This window comes from Chaetodon auriga, chromosome 6, assembly GCF_051107435.1.
Source record: "Chaetodon auriga isolate fChaAug3 chromosome 6, fChaAug3.hap1, whole genome shotgun sequence".
Classification (NCBI taxonomy): Eukaryota; Metazoa; Chordata; class Actinopteri; order Chaetodontiformes; family Chaetodontidae; genus Chaetodon; species Chaetodon auriga.
The window spans coordinates 13,509,817-13,536,067 of NC_135079.1; the positions used below are offsets into that span (position 1 = coordinate 13,509,817).

Sequence of the window (26,251 nt, forward strand, 5' to 3'; positions counted from 1 at the left end):
AGGATGCTAATAGGGAGATTTTCTGCTCCAGATCAAATCAAATGTAAATGTATCCTGGTGGGTTGTGCTTCCTTTAATTAGAAGGTGCAAGTAGTTTGATAAACTCTTAAAGATTGTGGTTCCTCTGGTTGTCAGTTCATTACATGCCTGCTCACTCTCCTGCAGCACTACGCAGTGCATACATCTTTTCCATATATTATACAGCACTGTATTAACAATGCTGTGCGGTGCGTACTTATAATAAGTGAAACATCTTCTCACATGGAGAATATAAAGGCATCCAATGTTTCTATTTATCAATTATGACTCAAATAAGAACTCATGAGTAATGAAGAGTGTTGATCGTCTATTCATTTATTATTCATTTTTCAGGTGAAAAACAAAGGCTGACCCTTCATATAATGCGGATATTAAAGGAGCGTCTAAGCAGAAGGAAATAAACAAATCAATTACGTTCTTCAAAAGCTTTTAGATGGAACTGAAGTTTGGAAAACAGCATTTTTTCATGTCATTATCAATGCAAGGAAAACAACATCTTTTAAACTGAAAAATAAATGGTTTTGTTGTTCATTAATGTATGAAACTGCTCTCTTCCTTGACACTAAACTGCACTGTATATACAGTCATTTCCCTGACGATGGAAACAGAGTTTCCACACTGAGGGGAAAAAAAAAAAAACTTTCACACACACAAAAAAAACCTCAAACTTTCACAGTATCTCATTATGAGGAAAAGTTCTCTCATTATAACAAAAAAGCGCATATGTCGTCAAGCCAGGAAGGGTTGCTGACTTTAACAAGTACATTTTCTCAATATAATAAGATGCATTTTTGGGAGACTTTATCCATTGTTAAAAGAACAGGATTTCATAAATTACACTGATGTTGGAAGGTTATACCGACGACAGAACATGCTGTCCAATGAGTAATAAAGCAACATCCTGAATATCACAACCAGAAAGGCTCTAATAGAGAAAGAATTGTCTCTTTTTTTTTTTTTTTTTTTGTCCTAAAGGGAATTAGACATTATCAGGTCTGTCAAACGCACTCACTCATCCATTTCTGTGGTGGTGTGAGACACCACTGCCTGTACTTTTTCTTGTAAAATAAAGGATTTTGTCATTTTAACAAAATCATTTTCTGGTTATTTACAGATATTTGAGATAGTTGGCAGCGATACTGTGATTGTTGTTAAAATTAAAGTTTTATGGTTGTTCTGCGTAGAGCATCATGCAATGTATCACTTAGACTAAATTCTATATTCTAAAATGATATATAGGAAATCCATGTGAATTAGGGCAAATGTGACGCCAAAGTATTGTACATAACGCAAAATACTGGAAATACTGAGAAGAAAACAAACCAGCAGTACTCAAAATGAGGCGCCTGAATCAGTCACTTTAATTGATCACCTTTATCTATTAATGACAGCAGTGCCATGGTGCATGCGTCCACTATATTACTAAAACAGTCTCATATACACAACATCAAACACAAGTGAAGATGTTACCAAGTTCATCACTGACTATGTGTTGCGTTGCGCCATTGTTTCGGATGCCTTCGTTATTATAGCTGCTGTTTTAATGAGATCTTAATAAAAGCTGTTGACAGGGAGTATATCAACATTATTAACAGCATGCATGTCAACTGACTATTGTCATGAAATGCGATAAGCTAAGTTAGTCAACGTATAGCTTGCATAACAGTGAGAGGACTCAAATAAGACATAAGGAATAGATAAGACCATAGGCAGAGAGAGAGAGAGAGAGGACGAGTGAACCGGGGATGGAGGAGAGAGGGAGAGATGACTCCAAGAAGGTCACTCCTTTTTTGTAGTCAATAATTGACATTTAAACACACGTTTCAAACGTCACTGATAAAATTACGCGAGATAATGGAGAGCGAGCTGCTTACACTGGCATGCAATTATAACCATAATGAGATGCAAAAATGCAAATGTCTTTGTGCATGCTCCAGCCTCCTTTTGTGGGGTGCCGCGGCGTCTGTGGTGGATGATAGATGCCACGCTGGTGGTGGTAGACAGAATGGTGACATGTGGGAGAGGGAGCAAGCAGAGAACAGAACTGGGGCAAATATGCCACACACCCTCACAAAAGTAAATCCCAGAACTGCCTTAGCTAATGGTTCCCTGAACGCTGTCCAAATCTATACAGTTAATTAATTGCTACAGATATTTTTTTTTTCAATTAATGCAGAAATGCATGATTTACAGGCAGTTTATAGCCGCTCTGGAATAGAAGGATATTAAGATATAAACATGAGATATCATTAGAAGATATAGGAGGAATATTTTCTTCAAGACTTTCTGATGAAAGGCAAACAATGATTCATGAGTTTAAACCTTGTCAGCTCGGAGAAAATCACCCAGTCTTGTTGAAATGAAACAATATATAGCCATACACAAGCCTTTTTTTTGCATTTTAGACACACAGTATGGATGTTTAATTATATATTATATTTAGCAGAACGCACTAATTTAAGTCTCTAATGTCCAGATCCTATATTAACTGCTTGCATTGCTTCTCTGATCTCAAATTTAACTGCAAACATTATATGCTCTACTTGACACACACGTACAAACACACAGCATAAGCACTTGGCAGATATCTATCCTTCATTTAAAATAATGCAAGTACACATTCCTACAGCCTGCTTCCCTCGTTTGTAGGTTCACCCTTTCCAGACCTGTCGCCCACCCCTCTACCTCTGGAGCCTGATAAGAATGGCACACAAAACATGCTAGCAGTCATGCTGTTTGTTAGAAGCAATTAATTTCTCCGAGGCCTTCATTCCATTCAGGGTAAGCTTTTGTGCTCTAAATCCCACTATTCTGAGCTTCTCTTGTGCCAGTAGGAGGGTATGAGAGAGTGGAGGATCGGAAAAGAGAGGGAGAGCCCGAGACAGAAGCTTTGGATGACAGATTATCTTGGGCCAGTTAAGCATGTAATTGCTCAAATGAGTTAAAATCCCTTCAAATATCTGTCTCTGCACCTCATCACACCACTTCATACACTCAAATATTTGACAATTGACAAAGATAAACCTAAAAGGGGTCTTCAATAGCCAGCTGCTAAGATTTTTTTTTTTTCAGCTAAAGGAAAATTATTCACTAGAAAGATTTAGAAAATAAAGAAAAAAAATCATGCAAGCCCTCAATTTGTGACTTTCTTAAAACTTTAGTTGCATGAGCTACTCTGGGTTGTTCACCACTGCAAAACAGTGGAAGGGCCTTTGAAGACCTTCCATTAGCCTATGCTGTGATGTCAAGACCAACATGGAGTTTTAACATCAATGATGCTCCACCTGAACAATAACGTTACAGATCTAGTAGCAGAATGGATATGTCCTGCACGGCGAGACAGAGGGATTGTTATACAGAGTAACAGACACAGCAGTCCACAGATTCAGATCTGGAGAATGTGTGCCTTCCCCTTGCCAAGCCTTTTTCACATAGCCACTGTTGCTCCAGACGAAGGCTGGTGGATCCATGCCTTAGAGGGAGAAGCTGCTTAATGCCAGACTTCTGAGGGTCACTGAATGGACTCTTCTCTTGTGTTGTGCTTTCATTCTTTTTATTAAATTTAATCAGCAGTCTAATCGCTGCTTTACAGAGATTTTCCCTACTGCGTCACATCAAAGACTTTGATATGAATTGTGCTGTGTATGTCGTTTAGATGCAATTTGACAGTATTAAGGTGCAATTGTTGCTTGCTATAGTATAATACAAGTGCATGTATTCTCTCTATGTGATGTGATCTATAAAAGATGTTTTGGATAAAACAAAGATTTTTTGTGTGCATGATGGAAAAGTAAATGTGATGAACATGATGGGCTGGGGAAAGATGGGGACTTTTTGCCAGGTGTATTTGGCCCTTGCCAAATGCCACCCTCAGAGCAGAGAGGGTGTCCTGCATTGCTTCCCTGAATGAATGCTAATGAGGGCGTGTGTGTATGTCTGAATGTTATTCACACCACATCAAACTGGGCCTGCAAAGAGGTGCAAAACTGGGGCTGGCAGCCTCCCAAACCAAAACAACCTGGAAGAATGTCAGACATTACATGAGCCTAGCACACAGCACATGCATGGATTATTGTAGAGAAAAGAATTATATGGCCTATATTAACAGTGACTCAGCTGTCCTGGAAAACTGCTAATGTTTATGTTAATAGAAAATGCTTCACTCTTTTATTTCTAAAGCTAAATAACAGAAGAAAAATCATTAATAGAAATAATCAGGAATGTGATAATAATACTGATGGCTTTAACGCACATGACTAGACGTGCTGCTATTTTTTGGATTCCCGTCAAAGAAGATAAGGCTCGTCTTTTTTAGTGGAAAGTAACTACATTCTTATTTACATAATTTGACAGGAATACAGAGAAATTACGTGATGAGAGGAGACCCTGCTGTGATGGGTTTCCAGGATTCAAAGCACATCTTTGAATTCTGTTAAATTCAATGGCACAGGCTTGGGCAGCATTTCCTCAAGCACATGAAACACAAACTGGTCAAAAGTGTGATGGAAATTAGATTAAAACAGCTCTAACTGGGATTCTAATGATGAATGCATGCTTATAGATATACACTCCACACAAAAAGTTTAAACCAAACTTAAACCGGCTTTAACCATGCACAGCGCAGCGCACTAAAAGATGAATTCACAAACCAATTACAATCATTTAGGATGGTCTCCTTTGCTAAGGTGAGACATTCTCTGGATTGGCTTCACATTCGCTGACAGCTGATGGGCAGGCAAGGTCACTGGATGTACAAGCTCTCATTTAAAACATAGACATGAGAGCAGAACTGGGGTTAGTTAGGTCTATCAGAGCTGTCAATCAATTAATGACAATTATTGAGCAAGGACGCCCGTGGGAGGTGAGAGAGGGAATGAGAATGACCATGGGGGAACAACATGGGGAACGGGACGAATTACGGAGATTGGAAAATAATAACCAAAACTGAATGATATTACGAGCCCACACACGCAGATCGCTTACATCCCAGTGTGTGTAAAGTACGTCAATTGAGCACCATGACTGGGATTTGGACCTCGTTTTACTAATCAAACCACAGAAGAAGAAGATATTCAATAACTTATTAGAGTTCCCACAAAATACCAATGAGTTTTACGAGCTTAACTGCATTATCTGATGAAAGATATAGAAACTTAGCAAACACTACTATCAATAAGGAATAACTGAGAATTGACACCACAAACTGTCCCACACTGAGAGGGTGCTGCTGTTGTGCTCATTTAAATGAACACAGGACATGCTCAGTCTAAACTAGGAGAGAAGAGGGAGAGAGAAAAAGGAGGGAGGGAAAGCGTTTTGAAATTCTCCAGCTGGCAGGCTTTAATTTTCCACCATTCTAATTAAAATGCAAATTAAATTTATAATTAGCAACCACAGTATCCGAGAAACCACCTTGTGTGCAGCCCAAACATATGGGGCAACCAGCGGTGGGCAGCACTGTCTCCAGGAGACAACAGAGGTGGGTGGCAGGACTGGGGAGTGTTTGTCGAGGACGGAGCTCCTGATCGCGGGCTGGGCTGGTGACACGGGAGCAGCGCTGTGCTTTAACCTGCTCCTCTCAGCTGGGAGCCCTCTAAGCTCTCCAGGCGTGGTGAGGCAGCGGAGCACGGCTCAGTTTACTCTGCTGTCACTGCCCATGTCACAGGTCATTGCATGTGTCACCTCAGCTAGGCACAAGTGCAGCGACCAGCACTGCTGGGGTCAGCTCCTCCAGATCGAAAGGTTTATGACCAAAATTAACCTTTGCTGACTCTCAGATAATTAATTTTTCATTGACGGCAATTCTTTGTAAACACAACACACCAACATTTCTTTACCCAGAGCCTCTCAGCCAATGCAACTTCACATGGTGCTTTCTTCGAGCATTGCAAGTATTAGTTAGTGTTGATCTGAACAGCAATGAGCAGGATTTTAAAATAATCAAGTCAGACGAAATTGCAAAGAATAAAGTGAAGTTGGAAATGTAAAAGAGCCGCTGTTTCAGTTCAGTGGATGTTGCTCACAGGGGAAAGAACAAACACTTTTTGGATAACAATCAGACAAGCGGACGATGACAGGCACGAACTGTAGCCGACTACCTTTTGTTGTCCAGCACAAGTTAGAGCCAGGTCACTGTGGGTCAGGGAAACGCTTTCTCTGAGGTGCCTGCCTTTAACACTGACACTGCTGAAACAGCACCATCAATCATCCATCAGTTGTCACAGCCTGAAGCTAAGGTCAGAACAAATCCATGTCAAAAGAAAAGGCCACATCTTACCATGCGCTTTCGCTCAGCTGGACAGTCTGCTGGTGACACTGTGTCAAGAGACTGCTATCCCACTCTATAGTCCTTCTCTGTGACTGACTTAGTCGATGAGAAGGTCTCATATGACCTCTTTGACACCCCCATCCCCTTGTCACCTGAGTTGGACCACCAACTTCCATTACGCAGTTAAGTGTCTCGACTACAAGACAGACTTATCTGCGAAGCTGTCAGGTGAGTTAACTCGCAAAGCTTTGGGTAGACAATTGGACGTGGCCCGGTGTCACGACTGACATCGCTTCCTCTTACATGCTGCTCTTGAAATGACACTCGTTGCTGTGCAGAGTCAAGCATTAACACACTGTCATCAGTAATCGCATGTAGTAAGAGCCACTCATAGATACAGTGTAGACATCAACTTGAAAGAAAATATCTTTGAATTAAAGAAATACAGTGACCTACTTTCTGCTGCTGGGTTTTCACTCTTCATAGGCCAAAGCAAAACTTGTGGATGAGCTTTTTACTTCACCACATTGTTGGGATGTGCATCTTCTTGCATATCCGACCACGCTGACACATCAGTCACAAAAGAAACCTCTCTGCGATGATATCCTGACTGCAGCAGTGGACAAAAAAGTCAAAATGATATATGGCTTAACCAAATTGACAGCCACTGTTGGACAAAACATGGCTTCTAAATATAATCCTCCATTGTTTTCTCCTCTCTAAGAAATGTTCTTGCTAGCTGTTTGGTTGAACCACCTGTTGCCTTGTTAATCATGCCGAGAAGATACTCATAAATCATAACATTCTTCAATTAATCAAGCTGTCAGCTTCTAGGTGAGAGGTCATGCATGGAAGAGACAGAGGTCATCAGTGTGGTGTGAAGGGGTCATGGTTGTGTGGCATCTCTTATTCTTGGGAAGTGTCAGTGGAGGAGCCAGTGGAACAAAGGAGAAATCAAAGTCCAAGGGACATGAGAGAGGGGGCTGGGGGAGGCGGCCGGGCAGCCACACCAGAGCCAGAGAAAAGAACCAGAGTGCAAAGCATAAAGCCAGTCAAATTGACCTGTCATTACATCAAGAGAGCCATGCCAAGCCGCTACATTATCACACTCACCATACCCTTTTAGATGACAGAGTTCCCGCAACTTACCAGGTTCCTGCAGCACTCCATTTGCATAATTAACAAGTCATTCATGTGTCATTCATTTGACTTCTATTCATATGTGGGAGACTTCAGATTAAACGGCATGCACTGTATCTGCTAATAGTGTCAAATTATTATTACTCTAATAACACAAATTTAAGTTTTTGAGTATTTAGGCATTTTGCTGTTTCAAGGGAAAGGACAAAGAAGCATATACAATCATGTGGACAAAATATTGCATTGTGGGTACATTGTGGGTCAGACATGTGCTTTTATTAATATTACTATTATTATTTTATTTTATTTTATTTTATTTTTTTCCAGAAATGCCTCAGGTTAACACAGATATGGGAATGCTGGTTCAACAATGATTTCTTTACCGTAGCAGAGTAGTGGACTTCCATCATGCCCACTGGCAGAACTGGCACTTTCCCTGCTTCAGTGAAATTGTTGGCTCAGTATAGTACAATACACAAGGAGACAATCTATGGAGGCAGAATGGCACATACATGGTTTTATTTTGAAACATTAAGAAACTGGATTATTATTCCTGATGCAACTAGTTTAATGCTAACTGAAAGCAGAGCTAATCTTAAACACTTAATACTACAGTCTGATTGCTTTACGTAAACTGGATTAAAACTCATAAAATTGTGTATGTGCGTATTTCCCACCAGCTATTTAGCCTCTAGTCTTAGTCTTCTACAATACACTGTTGTAGCCAATTCTGGTATTTTAGCTCTTTCACATTGTTGCTACACATTACTGAAAAAGCGCAGACAAGATGAGGCTCAGTACATGACGGTTTGAGGTCTATAAATGAGCAAATTGTTATTCAGTTTACTTGTGTTCTCTCATTTTCAAAGTATAATGCATACTTTGAGCAGAAGCAGTGCATTCATGTGAATGTATGTAGTAAATGTGAACTGATTATACTCCAACTATGAAAATAACTAGCAGAACAAGCGCACCATCTTCCCCACTCTGCAGCTCATGAAGGTGAATTAACATCATAAATTTCTTCTGACTGTGGAAATTATTCTTCACATTACTTTCTCCCAATTTGCCCCATTCATTTCAATAAAAGCATGCCATTTGCAGATAGATGCCAATCTTTTCTTCTGTTCCACATCTTAAAAGCAAAGTACAAATACTTTAACCCAACAGCCTTTAGCACATGAGGTCACTCATTGCTGATAATTACAACATCTGTAATTTCCTATCTTAATGTGCTATACATCAAAGTTGAACTTTACCGAGCTCGACATGTCAATCTGCTCTATGTATTTCCCTTTGCATTAGTGGATTTGAATGACATTTAAGTCTCACGGACGTTGTTGCCAGCCTGCCACTGCCCACTCATCCACCACCTTAGAATTTGCAAGTGATTTTAGTCATTGATTACTAAGTGTTTGGAAGTCTAATGCAAGTGTATCCGGGCATATTTAAAACATCTTTAATGAGTCCATGTTACCACTTAAGTCAATCACTGCACTTTTGTTTCAATGGGAAAAAAATGTGGCAAGATTTGAGAGAGCCACCATGTCTACATATCAGGGCACACTTGTGATTAATTATGTAAAAATGTGAGAGGACAGCCTTTTTTTTTTTTTTTTTCCTTACCTACAACACATGATTTTAAAGATCAGCATTAGTTTGTAACCGCAGAGAGAAAAAACAATGGTTATGTCGCGTTTTATACATTTAAACCATGCAGGGCATTTATGCACCATTGCCAATAGTGCTTTTTAACAGTTTGATTAAATGCTTTAATCAATCACAATCCCAGCCTGTTTATTAATCACTTTATCAAGCAGTTGATGCATTGCTGCTTTTAATGGACTCCATTTATTTTGATTTCTCCTCTCTTCATCTTATCGAAAGGGGCTCTCCCAATCTGGACAGATAAAAAAGGGGGGATGCGAGAATGGCTGGCTGTAGTGGTGAGAGCTTGGACAAGGCAGTCCCTTAACTTCATTACAATCACTCTGCTCAGACTTAACCAATTTATTAGTGGCAATATGTGCCCTGAGCGATGGCTAGGTAAACCACATAGCTTAGCTCAGATAAACAGGCGCCCATTCATTTGTCTCCTCACCTGACACCATGGTGATGTATGATCCTAATAAGATTAATATCCCCTGGATTTATTCCCTCTAAGAACCCGCAGGCACCTTTTAATGTTACTCCTCAATGATCTAAGACTGTTTCTTAACTTCAATGTTGTAAGAATTGAGAGTAGAAATACAGCAGTTTGGATGAATACTTCAAACCAGGCTGGATATAATGCATCAGCCATATATGTTGGCGCTAACAAGCATTTACTGCACAGAGATGAGGCAGCCTATTCTTATACTTGAACTATGAATGAACATTTTTCCTCATGGTGGAGGGGCTGAAAACAAATTCTAAAACAGAAGCTTCTCCCACAATTGCATTTCAAGTTTCTGTTGTATTCAATAACGCATTAAAGTAGTCATTGAACCCGTCATGTTCTGGTCAGAAATGACCACAATTAGCAAACAATCCATCTCCTTTTAAGCCCCCTCCCAGCCAACCCCGCCATCACCCAACCACCGCAGCCTCTGGTTTGGATTCACGCACAGACTTTCTGTCTCATCCATATTTCCCCCTGTCTGCCCTTCAGCTTCTCCTCTTCTCTCCATTGTGCGCTAAAAAGCTATTGTCTGCATCATCTGAAACACTGTTCGCTGTGACGAGGCAGCGGTGAAAAACATGAGAGTGCACAGGTTTGGAACACTGAATAGAAAATTGTACTTAAGTGGTCTTCTCTTGCCCATCACCTCTACCCTCTACCCTCCTCCACATGAGAAGGGCTGTTGGGGTGGGCTGGAAGGGGAAGCCAGCAGGGCAATAGCAAACTTGAAAGCGGCCAACATTTGCAGCACTCTTGAAAAACAAGCATTTCACACCTGAAGCCTTTCATGCAGGGCCTCGAGGCATCCCCTTCAAGGCATTTAATTGGCTATTGCTTCAGAGCTCGTTCAACGTGCCCATTATGGTGAGGCGACAAGCAGCCAAGTATGTCGAATGAAAAGGGTCCTTCTCCCAGATGGGCCTAGTGGTATTAAAAACTGCCCGATCACTTCTTGCTGTTGACTGGCAGAGGTAATTCAGATGTATGCACATCTAAAAATACTTACAATGAAAAGAGTGAGCGGGATAAGACAGAGAAAAAGGACTGGGCTCCTTTCAAACACAGAACTCAATCACAAAGATTAGAAGATCTCCAGATCATGTTGTGATACTGATGTACATATAATCTAAAATAAAGCACATACAGCACAGCATACCTCAGTTGACAACAGATAGCCGTAGTAATAAATGACACTCAACTTCAGCAGCCCTGTTTATCAACGATGACATTTGAACAAGCTGTGAAACATTTCCTTGGTTATTGTCAACTGGTGAAAACATAAAAACACCCTGCAGCATGCCCCCGCACATCAGACACTTTGATCACTTACAGTTTTTGAAATGAAGACATTTGTGGCTCCTCTAACATATATTTCATGCTTTAATCTCAGCCCAGGGATATAAGGCTCTAGGATATGATGTTCCACTTTTGTTTGGCAGTACTACCTTAAAGATATGGTCTTTTCCCTTCCCTGCGCCATCTGCCATCTGAAGTTTCACCCATATCAGCCTGAGGCATTGGAGCCCTCATTGGCAATGTTTTTTGAGGGCACCCTGACTCCCCATGGATGGACAGCCTTGGGGGAACCAGATAAAGTAGGTGTTTAGTCTCTGGGCTGCTGATGAGGAAGGGATTGGCTTTGAGCTGGGTTGGGACTCATGGGAAATCTGGCGTGCAAACTAATTACGTTGTGCTGCCAAACTGCCTGTGATTACAAAATGGAGAGGCGGCGAAGGTGGAGCTTAGACTTTATCAATTGCCCTAGTATTTCTTTTAAAAAGAAAACAGCTAAAGCTAATGAGATTATTCACCGAGATGTTCTTTTTGTAGAATTACTTGTTGTCTTAATTTTATGACAATTGTGAGAGATGGATGGATGGATGGACAGATGGATTCTAAAATAAAAATTAAAAAAAAAAAACAAAAACAGATGAACATCATCATCTGTTTTAAAAGTTGTGTTACCTGAAAAATCTGAATCCTCAGGATGGTTCAATAACGGCAAATATCTAATTACTTCTGCCATGTTTCCCCACCTGCCTGTCACACTTTTGGAGAAACCCACTTAAAAACAGATTAGTTCACAAATTATCTGCTATATTTGTATTAACGCCTCAGCTGGTGGCACAGACAGCCCCTGAAGAAACACACCAGACAAATCATTAAAGGTACAATGGGCTAGTAGTTCACTTCCCTCAGCTTGGACCAAATCAAATTTAAGGCTCGATAGCTGAATATTTGGACAAAACGGACTTGATTAATACTTTTTCACTTTCACATTAAAGTTTAGATTAAAAAAAAATATTATCAATTTCTTACAGCATTGTTGATTAGGATAAAATATCCAACTTGGCAATTAAATTTGAATTCATCAACATTTACAGTGCTAATATAAAGATTGTAATGTTGCTATATAGTCTTGGATATTTGCATATATACAACAGCCCACACTTTTTTTTTTTTTTTTTGCAAACTGTAGTCATCCAAAGCATGAGGAATGTCAGGAAACAATAAAAAATTATTTAAGGGTACCAAGTGAGCAGACCCTTGATGGTGTGCTAAAAATTTTGCAGCTCTCCATTTTCAAAAATCCCTGTGTTGTCAAGGCGCAGGTGGAAGGTTGCAATAAAACAGAGCAAGGATGCTGATAATGGGAGATAAATCTTCCGTGTTGCCTCCATTATTTTTATTACATTATGTTTCATTACATGTGAACGTGCTTAGCAGATGTCTCAAAGCATTGTGACTTACATAACTTACATTCGCGCTCGTAACCCATTTATACAGTGGAGCATGTCACCAGCTCAGATGAGGGACATTTGTCAAGGATGGAATGACAGCACACACTGAAGCAATATCATCCTTTAAAATAACTTCACTTATTCTTTCTCCCTCGCTCGCTCGCTCGCTCCCTTTCTCTCCGACAGTGGACTCGGCGTCTTGAGGGTTAAAAGAAAAGAACTGATTTTATAAGGGAACTGTAGGCGCAGTCATGGATCTAATCATCACGGGGGGATGCAGGTAACATCAGTCAGTGACATGGAGCAACATGATATCAGACACAGAATAGATCACTGTCTGTGTGGTATACATAGCGCCACTCTTGCTGAGACCTCATCCTTCAAAGGGGCAAACTGGTTGTGGTTAGGGAACTGAACTTGGTACAAGAGGGCTGCAGGTTCAATATCTCCAGTCAGACACTGAGCAAGATACTTAACCTGAGCTGCCTCAATGAACATCCCAACTAATAAATAGATGGCATATAAAATGTCAGCGCCGGCAGATAGAAGCGCTGCAATAATAATGCACAGCGTATGCAGGGGCCCTGCATATCACAACATACACAATCTATTTATATACAGCAGGACATATTTCTGGAAATTTCTGCAGAGATGTGATACCTTACAAATGGTAAAGGAATTAATACTAAAAAGAAAGGGCTTTTATAATCATGTCATTTCTTTATTTATGTTGTACAATTTGTTTTATGTTTAATCATTAATCTTAACAGGGTTTATTCCTCCTTTGTTGCTGAGACTGTTGATTGGTTCAGCCTTTTTATTTCATTATTTTGGGAATAGCTGTCTCGTTTTATTCTGTGAAGCAATTTTAGCTTCATTTATGCATGAAAAGATCTCTATAAATAAACTGTGTTATCATCTGTTGTTGTTATTATCATGTAAACTACCTGTCTGATGGTTAAACCCTTGAGTAAGGTATAGTCTCTTTTTTGTACCTAGGTTCTCAAGTTTCTGTCCAATGTGCACAGAGCAATGGAAAAAAAAAATCAATAAACCAACGGGACAGCTACTCTCAGAGGATTTCACTTTGGATTAAGAAGAGAGGAAAAAAGAACAGAATGCAATACTGAAGATCACATTATGACATTATTATCAAAATCCTCATTGATTACTGATGTGTAAAAATAAAAGGTAATCCTACAAGTAGTAATTGAGACGAAATCCAGCAGCTCACTGTTCGACTGGGAATGATAGCCAATGACATGACATTAAGCAACGTGAGACAAGGGGCAGTGGTTTAAGTGATCTGGCAGGCGGTACGATGCCCTCCTGTCAGGATCGATCAGTCCTGCTGAAATTTAGAGCAACACTCTAAATTGGTCTTAATGGTGTGTTTCATCCTCCAGTCTCCTCCACACATTGACAGGGAGCCAGTGTCCTTCATCACGCCGGGCTCCTGCCCTCCCTTTCAATCTGGGCATACCACTGATCTCTGCTCTCTGAGGAGAGGGAGTAAATCGGGCCAGGGGCACCCACAGCATCGAGTGGCTTACATCCCACCTCAGATAGTCTGGGAGGTTTCCCCTTTTAAGGCATTAAAATAGCCTGCAAAACAAGCTCCAAGCCCCTACTGTGCGCCAAGAAATTTTCTGATCTGATCAAAATCCACTTCTTGAGTATGTGAATTACCAAATGGCATGAAAGACCATACACAGAGTCACCAGTATGGACTAACTGCGTATACGACAGTGGCTCCTGTCTCGATCCTTAATGGGGAAGACCCATAAAGGCCACAAAAAAAAGAAGCCCCCTATGCCCCTTTCCCACTCTGTTGGAAAGTAATCTGCTTACATCATTAGGCTAAGCTTGCTGAAACAAATTACCAGATGTTGTGTTCCTTTTTCCCCCGTCTTTTTGTCAGCATTTTAAAACACTCTCCGCCATTTTTCCTCACTAGCGCCCCCTCCTCTCCAACACCTCTACACAATAAGGCCATTTGCAAATAACAACAATTGGAAAAAGAAAAGTCCCTCCCGCTATTCACAACCCCTATCTGGTTCTGTTCGCGTCTTTCCATTTTTGGGGCGATCCAGTCATGTAGCGGCTAATAACCTGAACAGAGAAGAAGAGAATACCGGGGAATAAGAAGAATGAACTGAAGCAATTGAGGTCCCCCACCCGTGGTTGCACTTGGTAGGGATTTTTGAGGGTCTAGTTTAGCTTATCACATTATAACCCATTTAGAGATAAAGACATGTCCCAGCGCTTATTATAACTCTGTAGCATGCTGAGCATGCAAACACATATTTCAATCCGCCTCTCTTTTAGATATTTCTAAGAGCAGATGTAACATTAACTCCAAAGTCAATAGAGAAGAATTAGTCAATGTGTGCAATGTCCTTGAAACACTTTTAAACTATAATATTGATATTTACACTTGCAATTCTGAATTATTTCTAGAAATGATCAAGAAATAAATAATGTGACATTAGTAAATTACTAATAAAACCTAACAGTGTTATGTTCTTCAAATAACAAATGAAAGATCGAAGCGGGCATAATTATGGACATACGGCTCGTATCGATTCCGTTCATAAAAATAATCACCTTCTGTTACAATTATTCACCGACTGCATAATAATTTCGTGGAAGCCATTATTTTCATTATTATTATCATCATTACCACCCTTTTAATAATGTCATTTTTATGGTTCTGTATAGATTTTTATTTTGTATTTCCTTGTATTACCTCAAGTGTTTCCAGTGGCGATGAAAGAATTACAATGCAACAAAATGTGTATATTTACAATTCTTCAATTAAATGCAGGATCGTCATTGAGTCTAAACCTCTTCCTTTTCAGTGTGTTGGCAATGGCGCTGGAGAATTCAGTCCTGACAATACAACCTGGCCCTACACTGTATGGGACTTGTGTGCAACGGTGTGCAACAAAGACGAAATACTGCCCGCCTGGTCCTGACCTTATTTTCTAGACACATAAAAGAATACATAACCAGATACATACTTTAAAATCAAATTGCTTGTGTATTTACCTCTTATCAACCAACTGGCAGCAATTGTGATTCATAGCAGTCATTTAAGTGATAATGCACTCATTCACTACACTAACAAACACATACCTCCCGCTTATCAGTGCGTCAGCGTCGTTGCAATGCTAGTCGCCAAACAGGAGGCAGAAAACTCAAGATGGTGTTGATTGATAAATTGACAGGTTAATTTTCAGATGGATAATGAGAGTAAGACCCTGAAAGATGGTAGGGAGAAGTCTCTGGCCCTTTGCTCTACCTTGGATGCAGTGCCATCTATCTATTACTGGCAGAACCGCAACTAGGAGCAGGTACACTCAGGCCCTGCCAATTGTGTGTATCATCTAGGTTAAATGAGGTCTCAAGCTTTATATCTGTGTACCCTTGTTACATTCCTTCAAAACACATTAACCGCAGCATCACAGGAATTAGACCATATTCAGTTTGCACCGTGGCTTGAAGATCTGTTAAAGGAAAGGCTGCGATGAATAAGAAGATCTGATTCTGAATAAACATATCATCCACAGCTTTACAAATACATTTGTATTTCATCTACAAATAACTGTTATCACTCTTATTTTCAAAGACAAAATCTATTGTGAGTTTTACAGTGTTTTACCTTTGGCACGCTTTCACAAAATGTGCAACTTTTCCATACATTTATAGTTGACCATTTCTGAGACTTCTATATGTTAGACAATACCATGGATTATGATTTTGGACAATACTGTCATTTCCTATGGTTGCAATTAGCAAAGCTGCATGTGAATGGTTTAGAAAAAAACTAGACAATCCAACTCTGGAGCTTAATTAGAGGGCAAACTGTTAGAACGGAAGAGAAGGTATAACTAGAGGTTAGAAAGGTTTCTATATCTTACATACATTTCCACTGGTTGTCACTGCAATGTGCCAAGTCTGCAAGCACTCTAATTAAGTCACCACCACCATTACTCTATAGCTATTCCCCATGAATCAGCATACAATGTAATGCTAATCAAATGCCACTGTTTTAGACAGTCCTAATACCCATTATTTCTGTCTTGCCTACTGTAGTGAATTTGTGTGCATCTATATTTAATAAGGTAGAGATGTGTGCAAGTGATTTGACAGTTTAAATTCAGGAAAATCGTTCAGCCACGTGTCAGGATGACAGTGACAAGAGCACCAGAATTATCTCTCCTGAATATACCCGTGTGTGAATTTAAACAAAAACTGTGTGAAAACTTCAAATCCTTGATAAAAATCACAAAACTGGTTTTGTTAACTTCAGATAAATTGTTACTGTGGTGACTGAATGCAATTATTTTTCTATATTGTAGAACAACGGGAAAGAAAGATGACCTAATTAAATTTTTTTTTCATTGGCTCTTGTTTGTACTGAAGCTTCAAGAGACCCTGGTCTCTTTTGGGTATGCCTCGATTGAATTTTCTGGCAACTCATTCTCTCTGCTGTCTCCCAGTAGTGAGGCAATGGGACGGGCAAACATTTTAAAGTGTACAATTTATCAAATAATTAATCTGAAAACATAATAACTCTTTTATACCGAATTTGACAAATAGCATGATTTCACTTATTTATTAACAGGATTTAGAGTATGTTATGTTAAATTATTCTGTCAAAATGTGATGTTCCTCTTTTTATTTTACCCAAATAAGTTTAATATTCTGTCCAGCCTTGGGGGGGAAAAAAAAGAAAAAGAAAAAAGAAAAACATGCGAGGAGGAACAATTTACATGTAGCACAATAACAAAGTCTCGCTCTCTGCGTAAGTGCTTCGGTGAAGCGGGAGCGGCTCTGTTTAGAGCAATGTTTGATGATATGACCACGATCATGAAAGAGGACAACAGTCTCTGTGTTGCCATGGCTGCAAAAAGGAAAAAAAAAATACAACTTTGGTTTCTGTAAGCTATACGATATATGGTAGATGTAAGAATAACAGTATATTTTCCACTGGTAATAATAAGAATAATAGTTGAAACATGCGAACAGGCAGCTGCTATGCTCTATAAAAACAAAGGTCTTGTGCACTGTTTTAAGAAGTTGACTCCTCGTAGATCTCATTTATAATGCAAATCAAAGTAATTCAAGAAAAGTATGAAAAGAGCCAAACAAACTGCAGAACAATTGAAAATTCTGGTATGCACACCTACAATACTGCCCCACAACCAGTTTCTTTAGGTGTGTTTTGTCCCATATTGTTGAAATCGAAGGCAATTGTAATGAGAAGAATTATGGCTTAGGTCTCTCATTGTATTGCTGTAAATGCTGTTGATTACCAATAACCACATGGTCACAACTAACGGTGCCTCGCTCCTCCCATTCATCTGAGCAGTGTTCCGAGCTCTGACAGACACCACAAGAACGAAAGGAAGGGTGCAGAGGACAAATCTTGGGGGATTCACCCCATCGGAGGCTCCAAAGCACCCAACAGCTTGATCCCGTGTCACTCCGAGGGCACGGCTTGGCTCTCCCTTGATTTGCCTTTGAAATCTAAACGTTTAATTGTGGTCAATGAAAAGGGTTCAAGCAAATGAATGGTTGAAGAATATGAGCGGAGGGAGGGGCTATTTCGGAGTGTCAGGCTGTAAAATGAGTATACATAAAAAGCAGGAGGGAGAAGAAAAAAAATCAAGAGGGAATAATGAAATTAGGGATGGGGCGAGAGAGAAAGAGAAAGCAAGGGCTGGAGAACTTGAAGCACTGACCCCTATCGTCCATGGTGAAAAGCAAGAGATTAGAAAGTGTTTCATGCTAATTTCCATGGAGATTTCTGTAATTTCTCAAAAATTACTTCTTCCCGCTTTGATTTGTCCATACTGCCTGGCCCCCTGCTAGTGTTGTCGGGGTGGTCTGCGCTATCATGCCTGTGCTCTCGTGGGCCCCTCGATGGCCCCTCGCTGCGGCCAGCCGTCGTGAGATTACTGAAGCGGCGCTGACGTCTCTATCAGCTCGCGCCACCGCCATGCCCTCTCCCAACCCCCCACCATCACCCGATCCCTTTCCCTCGGCCCGGCTTCCTTTCTGCCCACCCACCACCAACCCGCCCTCAGTGCAAACTCTCACAGATCTGTCAGATGATGGCTTCATTGGTTCGCGCTGCTCCCTGCAAACTCATACCAGTCTTTTTTACACTCCCTCATCCCGTCCTCTCATCCCTCCTAGAAACCTACACCACAAGAAAAATCTCTACCCCCCTCCCATTGTAGACGGTTTCACCTTTTGCTATCCCTCAGCCTTCTCTCTCTCTGCCTCATCCTGGTTTGTGCTTCTGCCTGCCACATCAAAGGAGAACCAGGGGTCACAGAGCCACAGGCATGGAATATAAATGCAGCCAACTGCGTGGCAGTATGGGAAATCAATCCTCTAAAGATAGCTCCATACACTTCATGAACCCATCATCAGTCTCTGATACATATAGTGATATATAGGAATTTTTGCGGCCTTTTGTGCATTGTATAATGCATGGTATGTTTAGTCTGAAAACACCTACTGTTCGCTGTTATCTATTTTTCTTGACAACTTATTTTTTTAACTGAATTTATAATGCATAGCCTCATAAGAGAATGTTTATGTGCATTATGTACATGAATTGGTTCCAGGAAAAAATATATTCTTTAAAGATGTCTTCATAAAGTGTTAAAAAAAAAAAACTGTTCATACAGTGTTGGAGTACTGATGCTGAGTCTACGTATATTTCCTCAACACAAGCTTAAGTCCCCGCTTCCAGTCTGTGTGTTTATGTGAGAGGGGGTAGTGAAAAGAATCTGCAAGAAAAACATGCCGGAGAATAACACTGCGGGAAAAATATGTAAACAACCTTCAGTTTGAGGCCCTGAGCCGAAGATTCATGCCAGCATAGACAGGTGATGCTTCCTGCAATATGTCATAAATTTACTCTACTTTGTCAAGCACCTGTGAAGCATTTAGGCTCGGGTCTGGCGGACGGCGGAAAGAAATATCTGGCTGAACGATTAAAAAAAACACACACACAGAGACATGACACGGAGCAGCAGCAAAGCCATTGTTATGAATTCTATAAGTCTTGAGGGATGAATGGGAAAACTAGTGTGATTGCCAGACAGCGAGGTCTGCGGCGGGGTTCGATGGCTCCGTGTGGGGGCGACCGGCTCTGGTTGCTTAGCATTAGTATTAGATAAACACTCTGTCGGAAGATGTCAACGTCTCCATTAATGCCAGAGCTGCCACGCAGGCTGTGCTTGAGTGACACAGTGTTTTGTGGAGTGTGACAGGGGTTGTAAATGCTAACTCTCTCTGGCTGCATCTCCGAGCCTGGTGGAGCCAAACCCTGGCGACACCTGGGAGCGCAGAGGCGCTACACTCTGACACTCTGTGGAGATGATACATGTTGTCTCCTCGTCCTCGTCTCGGGGACGGCACAGCATTTACACCACTAAATGAACTGAATCCAGACTCGTTAAAATGTATTGATAAAATGATGATTTCAATATATAATTCAGTTTGCTGTATTTAGCTTCATACTTGAGACAGATCTTATGATTCATAAGCAGCGGAGAAAAGGCTTAAATATCTTTGCTCACTTATCACTCTGCACCAACCACGAGCAGATTAGCCTCATCTGGAAGTGGGGCTACCCCAAAAGGCTTTTCCATAGTCTTTACAAACCACATTATGGAAGCTGTGTGTTCAGCACAAGTATAATGCACTTAAAGCCTGCCACAAGTACACATATCCAGCCACACAATGAGCAGGATATGGGTTTTTCCATGCTTTCACGAAGTGGCCGGAGGAGTTTTCCAGTCAGTAATTATGCAGACAGGCGTATTCCAGTCAAATATATGGTCTGATTATTTTTCTAAAAAAAAGCTTGAAAATTCACACAATGCATGTGTATCTTTAAAGTGTTGAATTAGGAGAGCTTTGTGCTTATCACGAGATAAAAGTAATACGAAAAGATCCACACATAATAAGACCCACATGACCTTACCCGAATGACCGTGCTACAGTGGAGTTACATACTGCTCAGCCAGCCCTCGTCAATATATCCTATAAACCTGTGCAGTTTTTCTCAACATCACAACTAGAAGAAAAGTTGATGTACGTCAAGAATAGGAAGAAGAGGTAGCAGAGCAATGTGAACCAAACTCCAGCTGAATATAAAGTTCACAGTATATTTCATCTTTTTCTCCAATACATTTTGCAGCCGGAAAGGTTGAAATTTATCAGTCTGAGAAAACAGCATGGAGAATTAAACTGCCTTGAGCTCAATAATACTGGCCATCCAGGAGCTGCTGAGTTGTTCTGCAGGCTGGAGGGCTGGACAGTGTAGTGTACTCTTCCCCCTAATGCCCTGTCCATTGATCTTTCCCGTAACTACAGCTCCCCACAGAAACCCACACAATCTGTGCAGAGGAGTGCTCCCAGGCACCCCCCACTTCAAAGGTGCATATTTACTCTTAGAAATTTAGAGAAAGTGCAGCTGTGGATGCATCCTCCAACCTCAATCAATGACAGGGCTGGTCCTCCTGACCCCCCCCTGCTGGCTAATAAAGTGCTTCTTAGGCTTGGTGGTTTCCCTGGAAGCCTTATGGGGTTGGTTCAAACTAGCACTTAGGTTTGTTTCCATTGTCTCTTCTCGAAAATTGATTTTTACAGAAATACTTATCTTGTTGCTCAACAAAGTTCCAGAGTGAATTACTGGAGAGACAGTTTTATTTTGTGCCTGATTTTTATTTTTATTTTTAATTTGTGGTATTTAATAACTGAAATACACAAATAAGAAGTAAATAAGGGACTACTGCAGAGCCCAGAATGAAGCAGAGCGACATGATGCTCTGGATACAGAGTTTTTACATTTTTTTTTTAAAAGTAATTTACATTCTTCATATTAGCAGAAAACATCAGTCTGGCAGGGTGATTAAGAAACAAAACTGAACAATGGTGGATTTATATGACACATTAAATAAAATCTTTTGTTTTCTTTTTAATCCTCAGTGTGTATCCTGTCACAGCACTCTCCGATAAAGCTGCCCTGAAAATAATCTGAGAGTAAAATAGCTTCATTTTCAAATTACAAAAATAAAAATACAAACTTGATTGTTACAATGTCTTTAATTAGCATTTTTCAAAGAATCTACATATGCATTATGTCTACTTAACATGTCCTATTTTGCTGTCTTTGACAAAAATATTTCATGCTGGGATCCGCATTATCACAATTGTCATTCCCCATCTTCAAAAACAAATGTGTATTAAGACAGTAGCTAAAACAGGCCTTCTGCTGAAAATCAGACAATCAAAATCTTCTGTAATTAAACGCAGCAATATTCTAATTACCGATAATTCGAGCTACTCCATGCTGCTTCCTGTCGCTCCTCTGTGACAATTAGAAAAATATATGTCAGCTGTGATTTTGCCTGTATTTCACTTTAAAGTGGCGCAGTGGGGGATTTATTCAAAAACAATGACATTTATAACTCTTCTCCAGAAGAACTGCATTCATTCTTTACTCAGCAGGAAAACCCAAGTCTTAAGTGACTGGAGTAAAGGTCGAAAGCGATTTGCATGTCTGCACAACACCGTAAAAACTTTAAAGTAGAAACTCTCGACAGTGTATCATTCGCTGTGCACAAATTAGAGTTACAGTAAAAAAAAAGTGAAACTTCTTCCCAAGATATCTTTTCTCCTACAGACGCACTGCACATGGATGTACATAATTTTGCATGATGAGCTACAGTAGCCTGAAAACTAGTGACCTTGTGACCACCTCTTCTGACATTCATCATTTGATCATCACTCTGTAGGTGAGTTCCTGCCTAACCGGGCTTTTCATTATAGCATTGATTGCATTCTTTAAGTCTGCCACAACACTGTTACCTCTGGAAACAGAAAGAAACTTGCCTCAATGTCATTAATCCTAACTTGTTTGGACTTCTCACGTTGACTCTCCCACACATCTCTTTTTCTCCTTTTTTTCCCTCTCAGCACATACTATTGCTCTCACTCTCTCTGCCTCGCTAACATGTTGACAGCAGTTTGTTAGTAGGTATCAGTTTTCAGCGAGCAGACTGAGAGGGAGAGAGGGATGTGGTAATCATCTCTATCTCCGGCTGCTTGGCAGCGTTCCCCTCGGCATGCTGGCAGACACTTGCCATTGAGCAGCTGTCAGGCAGAAAGGGTGTGGGATGTGGGCTCAAGCTACACAGGTCACGGTCATTTCTTTCCAAAAGCCACTGAAGCTAAAACCTTAAGTGGCATTTGAGCTACCTGCACTGTCAGTTCTGACACTCACAACACTAACAAGGAGACCACCGGTAGAGAGTCAAACTCGATTATGCCTCCCCGGTGGATTTCCTTAATATAGCTTAGCTACTGCCAGGCTTGTTTTTCTAACAGTGAGAAAGCACATGCTCTCAACATTATTAGTTGTTCTGCAGATGTGATGAGTAAAATTTTCTGCTGTATCTAAAGGGGGGGGGGGGGGGGGGGGGATATTTGGCCATCATCAATTAATGTAACGCATAAGAAAGAAATACACTCCACAAATAACTTGACTGCACAATGAGAAAAAAATTGTCAGTTAATCCATTTTAATATATTTCATACATTGTCAGCATTATGTATTTAGTTTATATTGTGAAAGGGACACTAATTATGCTGACATTCACGAACTATTTACTGCATGGCTCTAAAAAACAGGTGAGAGGTGCACAAAGGTTGTTTAATTAAGAGAGGGTTAAGGTATTTAGTTTCAGTCAAGAGAAGAGGTGAGTGCATTTCTTACCATTAGTTTCATACAGCAGTAATTCTGGTTGACTTGTTATTTATTGTGAAGCGCAGTGGTGTTAGTAACGTCGAGCTCATGGTGCAGTCCTGCAAACCTTCATAGATGCCTTATTGTTACCGTTGCTGCTGCTATCGCTGCACTGTTATAAATAAAACTGTAACGTATATATATGGTTAAAAAAAAAAGGTGGCATGCTGATTCACTGCCAAGTGAAAACAAGGAATTAAATAAAAATTATCTTCCCTTCAAAAATCAATGCAATTTCTCAGATGTGTCTGTGTGCCACTCTTTTTCTCACTTGCCAGAATAACTGTCATGCCCTCCATAATAACGATTATTCCGCATTAATTCAGGGCTGTCCTCAGTTCACAAACTGGAACTCCTTAGTTTATGCTGAATTATTTAGAAACATAACTAATGAGCAGGGGGAAAAAGAAAGAAAGAAAAAAAACCCTAAAGTTCCACAGAAAGGTTAAAACTTTAAACAAAACTGTATGGAAAAGCAGTCTGACTTCCACGGCTGCAAACCGAATTGTGCTTGATAAGTTGCAGGCTCTCACAACCTGGACTTGTGATCTTTAGAGTGATACCCTCAAGTTCACAGCAACAAATACACTCAATCACTCAGGGAGATCCTAAGTCTCTCTGTTGGCCAATTACTGCTTTTAAAAAGCCTGGGGCACCCAGGAAACTTTGACTCCTGGAAATAAAGACCAATCTGAGAGAGAAACATTGCAGCTATTAAAATCTTTATAATTCTGTAAATCACAAGTGATTTGTTTTGCCCCATGGCTTGTTCCGATACATCCTTGCTGCTATTGCAAAGGGCACGGGGTGACTGCAATTGAGGAGAGCAAGCTTATTTTTACAAGTAAGCTTGGAAAAAAGGGATGCCTTTTTTCTTCTTCTTTTTGAGTGCAGAAGGCAAAGATCTCCTCTGTGTCATAATTGCCTGAAGTTAGAGAGTAAAGGCTCTGGACTCCTGATGTTAGTGTGGGCCTTTCATCAGGGGGGTTGGAGTCAGAGCTGCTTTAAAAGATCAGGCACTCTGGAGGATCAGCCTCTGTTTTTATTTATGTAATAAAGGCATTTTAAAAGAGAGAAAAAAAGCTCATCACTTATCTACTGCTGCATTAGATGTTTCTCCGACTGGCGCTGTCATTGTTGGGGTTTGCTGTTTGTGTTGATGGTTGAGGCTCCCATTATTCAAAGCGGATTTACATTTTCTCAATTATTTCACTTTTGAACTTCAATATTAAGTATGCTATACTGATTAATTTTGAGGACGGATGCCAAAATTAGCCTGCTTATTCAAACAAAGTGGAAGCCAAAAGTGGTAGAGAGGATCATGCAATTATGAGTAAAATCACTCCAATTAAACACTGCCATGTTAACTTTTAGAGAGCACGCACTCCATATAATATAATTACAAATTGGGATGAAAAATGGAAAAGAAAACAGCAACATTATAGAACGAAGCGTTTACAGTTGATGGATTCTCAAAAAGCTCTCCTATCCTCTGGTGCTCAGGGTTAAGAATGGCACTCTTCCCCTGCTGCAACGCTCTCCCTCCCGACTGCCACACTCCCCATTCAGCAGCGCAGGGCCCTCTGGTACGAGACAAGGGCCCTGACTGAGGACGCTTTGATACTTCAGCCTCTAATCACCAGAGTATCCTTATAGCGCCGAGCTGATGGACGAACGGGTCATAGGAAGGATGTCCCGACCATAAATCAGACTACAGGGGTGACAGCACACAAAATAGGTGAATTGTCCTTGGGTTCGCGATGCTGGCGGCATCCCTTGTGTCACCGAGTCACACCACCCTTTTTTATTATTTGGGAGCGAGTCAAACGGATGCCCTACCAGCCACGCTGCCCTCCCCCCGCCTTGTGTTTTTTCCCCAAGTCTTCCAGCCTGGACCCTGCTATGAACTGTTTCCAGAGTCAGTTACTGGTGTAATTGAAAGTGCTTTGTCATCGCTTTCAGCCAAATACTGATGGATGTGAAGTTGAATGAGGTTTGGGTTTTAGTTATACGAGTGAGCCTGTGTGAGATTTATCACCGGAGGCTTAAGAGGCTACAAGGGACCATTAAAGCACCACCGCCTTCTACATCACAGTGAACTGTTCATTATTATTCATTAAAACAGAAGGCCTTTAATATGTCTAGTTTCCCATGTGAAAAAAGGAAAAAAAATATATACATACATGTTTTTGATGATGGTTGGAAAACAAAAAACAACAAAAAAAGCTGTTCAGTTGCCCAGTTTGTACAGCAACCTTAAATGAGCAACCTGGACGACAAATTTCTAAGCAACGACATGAGAGAATAAATAGTTTTGCACTTTTTAAAGTTTCAGAAAAATCAAAACCTCCAGCAAGCTTCTTTTTATGCCTTCATGGGTATTGCATAAATCTTTTTTTCCCAGCTTTCTTCCCAGCTTTGCAGAGGATACATGTGTCTCTAATTTTGAGGTCTGTCATGTTAAACATACACCCTTAATGCACATATACACTCTGAAACCACCAGTGGTTTTCAAATTCCTGTTTTCATAATTAGTGTGGCCTATGCAAAACCTATAAAACCATTTAATTTCATTTCTGGATCGACATCCACATGCAAAGCGTGGGAGGTGTGCTAGTTCTCATTGTCTCCCACTTATTATAGGCTGCCCCCAGCTGCCTGGGCTGTGAGGGCCCGGATCCTGGCTCCCGTCCAGCTCGGCTCTGATCTGGGCCTCTTTGTGATTTGAGGAGTGTAGAGCTTTGCTGGGCTGCTGTCCTAGAGCCATGTTGGAATGCAAGAGCAGTGGTGGAGGTGCAGAGGGAAGTGACCTCACTGTGTGATGCGAGCAAGAGTACGGGGCAAGAGTTACACACTGAGGTTGGTTGGATTATAAATAAAGTAGCGTGTGGTTTCTGTGCTGCAGCCGGGAAATAGGAAAAGGTGAATACCAGTGCTCACAGCACAGTTGTAAATGGTGCCCTATCCTAACACTGGTTCAAGGCTGCCAAGATAGCACGGCCAAGTAAAGTAGATTTAATAGGAAAATATCTCCCAATTTCTACATGCGCGGAAAGATTTTGCTG

At 40.6% G+C, this 26,251-nt stretch overlaps 1 long non-coding RNA gene across 1 annotated transcript in view; it reads right to left on the reverse strand.

Moving 5' to 3' along the window:
• Nucleotides 1-26,251, reverse strand: part of LOC143322628 (uncharacterized) — a 66,620-nt gene that overhangs the window by 21,679 nt on the left and 18,690 nt on the right. The window lies entirely within an intron of this gene.